The sequence below is a fragment of the Primulina huaijiensis genome, chromosome 7 (genome assembly GCF_012295235.1).
Source record: "Primulina huaijiensis isolate GDHJ02 chromosome 7, ASM1229523v2, whole genome shotgun sequence".
NCBI lineage: Eukaryota > Viridiplantae > Streptophyta > Magnoliopsida > Lamiales > Gesneriaceae > Primulina > Primulina huaijiensis.
In genome coordinates this window covers 12,597,388-12,603,523 of record NC_133312.1, presented here as the reverse complement: position 1 = coordinate 12,603,523, position 6,136 = coordinate 12,597,388, and the positions used below count along the sequence as shown (strand labels likewise).

Here is a 6,136-nt window from a genome sequence, read left to right as displayed (position 1 = left end):
ATGCGGTACTCAGATGCAACTTCGTACCTAGATCCTGCTGTAAACTGTGCCCAAAGTGCGAAGTAAACCGAGGATCACGGTCTGATACAATCGACTTCGGCACTCCGTGCAATCTGACCACTTCTCTGACATAGATCTCTGCCATCTGTTCATGTCTGTACGTCATCGTGAACGGAATAAAGCATGCTGATTTGGTCAATCTGTCAATCACGACCTAAATCGCATCACAACCTTTGGAGGAACGTGGTAGCTTCGTCACAAAATCCATGGAAATGTGATCTCATTTCCATTCAGGAATAGATAAGCTCTGCAACATACCTCTTGGTTTCTTTCTTTCTGATTTTACCTGTTGGCAATTCAGACAATTGGATACAAATTCGGCAATGTCTGCTTTCATTTGTTTCCACCAAAACTGTCTTTTCAAATCATTATACATCTTTCTGACACCAGGATGAATACTGAATCGACTACTGTGCGCTTCTGACAATACCTGTCGTTTCAAATCTGAAACATCGGCACAACAAGACGATTATTCACATATAACACATCATCACGAACCTGATACTCGAATTGATGTCCTGTTCTGACCATCGCAATCGAGTTATGAACATTTTGATCAGCTTTCTGAGCTTCTCTAATTCTTAAAATCAGCTCTGGTTCGACTTGAATAGCATAGAGTCTCAACGGTTTACAAGCTGTGTCAAATACTAATCCAGACAAACAGCAATCTTCAATCAAATGTGAAACATCAATCGTCGATAAGGATAAAGAACATACCTTACGACTCAGTGCATCAGCTGCTGCATTTGACTTTGCTGGATAGTACTTGATTTTACAATCAAAGTCTTTCAATAAATCAAGCCATATTCGTTGTCTCATATTCAATTCTAGCAGTGAAAACAGATATTTCAGACTCTTGTGATCAGAATAAATTTCAAATTTCTCACCGTATAGGTAGTGTCGCCAAATCTTCAATGAAAATACAATGGCCGCCAATTCAAGATCATGAAAGTGGTAGCGAGTCTCATGTGACTTCAACTGTCTCGAGGCATAAGCAATGACATGGCCTTGCTGCATCAAAACACAACTCAATCCTCGGTGGGAAGCGTCACAATAAACAATAAAATCACCAGTACCTGAACAAATAGTCAACACCGGAGCACTGGTCAATCTTTTCTTTAACTCTAAGAAACTGGATTCACACTCCTCTGACCAAACAAATGGTGTATTCTTCTACGTCAACTGAGTAATCGGCTTAGCAATACTGGTGAAATCTTTAATAAACCGACGATAATATCCTGCCAAACCCTTAAAGCTGCGTATCTCTGGTACAGATGTCGGTCTCGGCCAATTGATCCAGGCATCAACTTTGCTAGGATCGACAGAAATTCCATCTCCAGATATAATGTGACCCAGAAATACAACTTGTCTCAACCAAAATTCACATTTCGACAATTTGGCATATAGTTTCTCAGCCCTCAGAGTTCTCAATACAATTCTCAAATGTCCAGCATGATCATTCAAATTCTTGGAATAAATCAGCATATCATCAATGAATATAATCACAAAATCATCAAGGTACTTCTGAAACGCACAGTTCATCAGACCCATAAATACAGCTGGCGCATTTGTTAAACCAAACGACATGACTATAAACTCATAATGGCCATACTTGGTTCTGAAAGTTGTCTTCGAGATATCAGAATCTCTGACCCTCAGCTGATGATAGCCAGATCTCATATCGATCTTGGAATATACAGAAGAACCCTGCAATTGATCAAATAAGTCATCGATACGAGGCAAAGGGTACTTGTTCTTTACCGTAGCCTTGTTCAGTTTCCGGTAATCAATGCAGCGTCTCATTGAACCATCTTTCTTTCTGACAAACAGTACTGGAGCACCCCAAGGAGAAACACTCGGTCTAATGTAACCCTTGGCCAGTAAATCTTCCAACTGATCTTTCAATTCTTTTAATTCAATCGGTGTCATTCTGTTCGGAGCTCTAGAAATAGGAACAGTACCTGGTATCAATTCAATGCTGAAATCTATCTCTCAGACTAGAATAAACTCGGAATCTCATCTGGGAAGAAATCAGCAAACTCACATACCACTGGCAGGTCTGGCAATGTAGGGCTCGATTTCTGTACATCTACTGAATATACAAGGAATCCCTCTGCTCTTTTCTGTAATAATCGAGTCATAGATAACGCAGATATCAAAGGAATTCTAGCTCTCGAACCCTTACCGTAGAATTTCCACTCATCAGCCATGTCTGGTCTGAATCTCACAATCTTCTGAAACAATCTACGGTAGTTCTGTACTTAGTTAGCATATCGATACCAATAAATCAGTCAAAATCAGACAACCCAAGCACAATACAATCTAAATCAATCTCCTTCCCATAATACTGCAGTATACAATGTTTAACAGCATTCACTGATATAAGACCTCTCCCCAACGGTGAAGAGATAGATACTACATAAAATAATGACTCAACAAACAATGCATGTATCAATGCAAATCTTTCAGAAATAAAAGTATGGGATGCACCCGTATCAATCAATACATAAGCAGGATAACCACAAAGAGAACAGTTACCTGCAACAACATCATCTGGTACTTTCTTGGCCTGATCTTCAGCCAAAGCAAATACTCTGGCCTGCTGTCTCGGAGGCTGGCTAACTGTCTGGATTCCTCCTGGCCTCGGCTGTGACTGAGTTATGTGCTGGCTGGAAAGAGTGAACAGCAGATGCTTTTCTATTAGGCTGTGCCACTGATCCAGCTGATTCTGCTCCCTGGGATCCCTGGGAACCTCTCTGTGGGCATACTCTAGCAAAATGTCACTGCTGTTTGCAGATGCGGCAACTACCAAGTACTTCTTGGCATTGCTCTGTGGGATGGCTCCCTCCGCAATAAGCGCCGGTATAACTCTGTCTGGAACCACTGGAGCTAGAATAACTGCTGCAAGACTTCTTAAACTGTTTCCCTCTGGCTTTCAACTGATCTCTTCTTCCACTGCTGCTACTGCCACTCTCAAATCTGAGAGGGAGTTGCTGAAACTGAGTAGTAGATGGCTGCTGGGGTCTCGGTGCTGGTGCAACATACGAAGCTCTTTTCTGCCTTATCAGACCCGCTTCAGCTCTTTTCGCTCTGTTCAGGGCATCAGCAAAGTTATTCGGTCGCCCTGTGTTCACCAATGTAAAGATCTCAGGATTCAGCCCATTGATGAACTGATCAGCAACAGTTTCGTCATTCTCAGCAACATGTGGAGCAAATCGCAACAAGGTAGAGAACTTGGCCACATACTCTTCTATGTTCAGTTGACCCTGTCTCAAATTAGCAAACTCTGCTCCCTTGTCTTTCCTGTACGATACTGGAAAAAATCTTTGATAGAATTCAGTCTTAAAGATTTTCCATGTAATAACTGTACCTCGATGCTCCAATGCCCTTTTTGTTGTAAACCACCAACTCTTTGCAATATCATGCAACTGGTGCCCGATGAGTCTAACTCTTCGTTCATCTGAATGATCCAATGAATCAAACAGCATCTCAATATCATCTAGCCAACTCTCACAGTCAACAGATGTGTAGAGGTCTCTAAATACGTACTTGAAAATTTGCAGAAAATTTAAAATTTTTCTTTTTAATTAATTAAAATACCTCATTCATAAATAAATAACTGATAAAAGTTTAACCATTTAAAATAGCAGCGGAAGTAAATGTTTGTTTGCAAGATAATAATTTAAAGCAATTCAACAACGAAGAAATTTGTTTAAGTCAAAATAGTAAATGCTAAAAACATGAGGTCCTCGGGTTCCACTACTGCCGACCCAAGCTAGCTCACTGGTCCCCGCCCTCGGTCCCAGCATCATCGGTACCTACAACAATCAAGTCTAGTGATTTTAAAGACTTAGCATGCATATATCGTAAATAACGAGTAAATAAATAATAAAATTGAATGCAAGTGAAAATATCATGTCGTGAGGCATAACGTAAAATATCGTGTCATGATTAATTATAATACGTGCATAACTGAACTGAAAATCATAGTGAAAATGTTTGTTCCTTGGAGCCCTGTAATGAAATAACTTGTAATAATTTTCTTGGTGAGATTATGGTCTACGCAAGTGGCCCCTGAACTGAACTGAACTGAACTGACCGGTAACTGGCGACCGGGTGGTACCAAACTGAACTGACCGGTAACTGGCGACCGAGTGAAGTAATAATCCCATGATAGTAAAGTGACCACAAGCAATATCGCATAAATCTCAAAATGAATATTTTGCACGTAATATAATTAAATAACATAATTGAATATGAACAATTTCGATTTTCTTGCATTAAAATCATGTACTTGCGATATTTAAAAATACTTATATGACTTGATTGAAGAGTGAAAGAAGATATAAACATGCCTTGGTTTGTTTTGACAGAAAACAAACGAAATAACGACGTGGTGCGGCGGAGACGGAGTGCTCTTCACTTTCTTACTTTTTCTCTCTTAATTCCTTTAAACCTAGCATGCACCATAATTATTATAATAGCGAAAAAAATCGTAAACATGATGTATAAACATTTAAAATATCATATATTTGTGCTCAGGGCGCTGTTAGGACCAAAATATCACCTCGGGTGCAAAATGACCATTTTGCCCCTAGAAACCCGAAAATTATCGTTTCACCCCTGGACCTCTAAAATTGACCCGAAGCTTACCAAACTCCTTAAAATATCCCAAAACATTTTTAAAAGTATTCCTAGACGTAAACCAGAGCCAAAATCAGAACTTAAACGATTCGTTTTAAAACTCGGACCGGGGTCCCGGTTTTAACCCGAATCGACTCAAAACTTAATCAAATTTCTCCCAACTTTTTACCATATCTTACAAACACTTAAAGGTCCTAAAATCCAACAATTCCAGCCCCCAAACTCAAGAGACCAACCTCTTACAACTGCTGGAAAGTTGCTGGAAAATTGCAACTTCCCTACCCCAAACACGAAATGACACCACTCGCCTCCTAGCGCTTCTCGGCTCGCTCAAGCTCTTACCAGCTACGAACCAACCCACTAAGGACCAAGACCAGGCACTAACGGACCTACCATACCCACGCCACAAGTCCCACGCAAGCCGCCAATTGCTAAGAACCGAGAATCAACAAGAAGCTCCTACCGTGGCTAACCCATATCACCCTTGCTCGACTGCTCCTTCCGTCGTTTCCAGCATGGTCCGAGCCATTCCAGACCCTGACTCAGACCCACCAGGGTCTGGTCCAGGGCTGGAGAAGGCCCTTGCACAGCCGGAGTGGCAGGAAAGTGAATCGAAACTCCTCACACCTCACACCAAATCGGCCCCTCACCCTTTTTCATCAAAACTCGAACAAGTTGCATACACCAGCACCTAAGCCTCCCCAACCATGATCTGTACAGCCCCTTACCACCCTAATACAGTAGCCCCTTGCACAGAAAAAATCAGAAAACGTGAACATCAAATCACATATGCAAGAAACCACAAGGAAACCGAAAAGCCTTCATGGAAAAGCTTGGATCGAAACTTTTCATGCAAGCACACCAACATCAGTATATATTAACGTGTATGATGCAGAAAAATGATACAAAATGTGCCTTGATGATTTGTACGCAAGAACGTCGAATAAATGAGCAACGGGGAAGCGCCCGAACAATTCTTTTGCAAGAAAATGAAGTGGCCGAACTTTGCTTGAGTTGCTGCTGGAAAAACCGAGAGAATGGAGAGGGGAGGGGAGGTTTGTGAGTGGAGGAAAGTGGAGGCGTCGGTTGATTGGAATAAATGGGTGTAGGGTATCAAATAGTATATTAGTTAATTAGGTAATTATCAAGATAATGAACCTTAATTATTAATTAAAAAGTTTAAAAGAGTTTTAGGTTCAATAAACTTAAAATTAGACCATTAAATCCAAACATACTCCCGAAAAATATTTCGCGTTGGAAAGTTTTTGAAAACATTAACCGAACCTTCAAAAAGTTCCCCGATTCGCTAAAATTTACGTACCGGTTAAAATAAAATCTTGCGGGTAAAATACCCCCAAAAATCTCATTTTTTGAAAAATACACTTAAAAACACCTTATATTAATTAATAAAAATAAATCATGTAATTAAAAT

At 40.4% G+C, this 6,136-nt stretch overlaps 1 long non-coding RNA gene across 1 annotated transcript; it reads right to left on the bottom strand.

Annotated features, from left to right (window-relative positions):
- Positions 1-3,665: 3,665 nt before the first annotated feature.
- On the bottom strand, positions 3,666-5,815 carry LOC140981547 (uncharacterized). The gene is made up of 3 exons (XR_012176099.1): positions 5,620-5,815; positions 4,416-4,516; positions 3,666-3,878 (listed from the first exon to the last, which is right to left on the bottom strand). It is a non-coding gene; the product is annotated as an uncharacterized lncRNA (long non-coding RNA).
- Between the last annotated feature and the right edge of the window lie 321 nt (positions 5,816-6,136).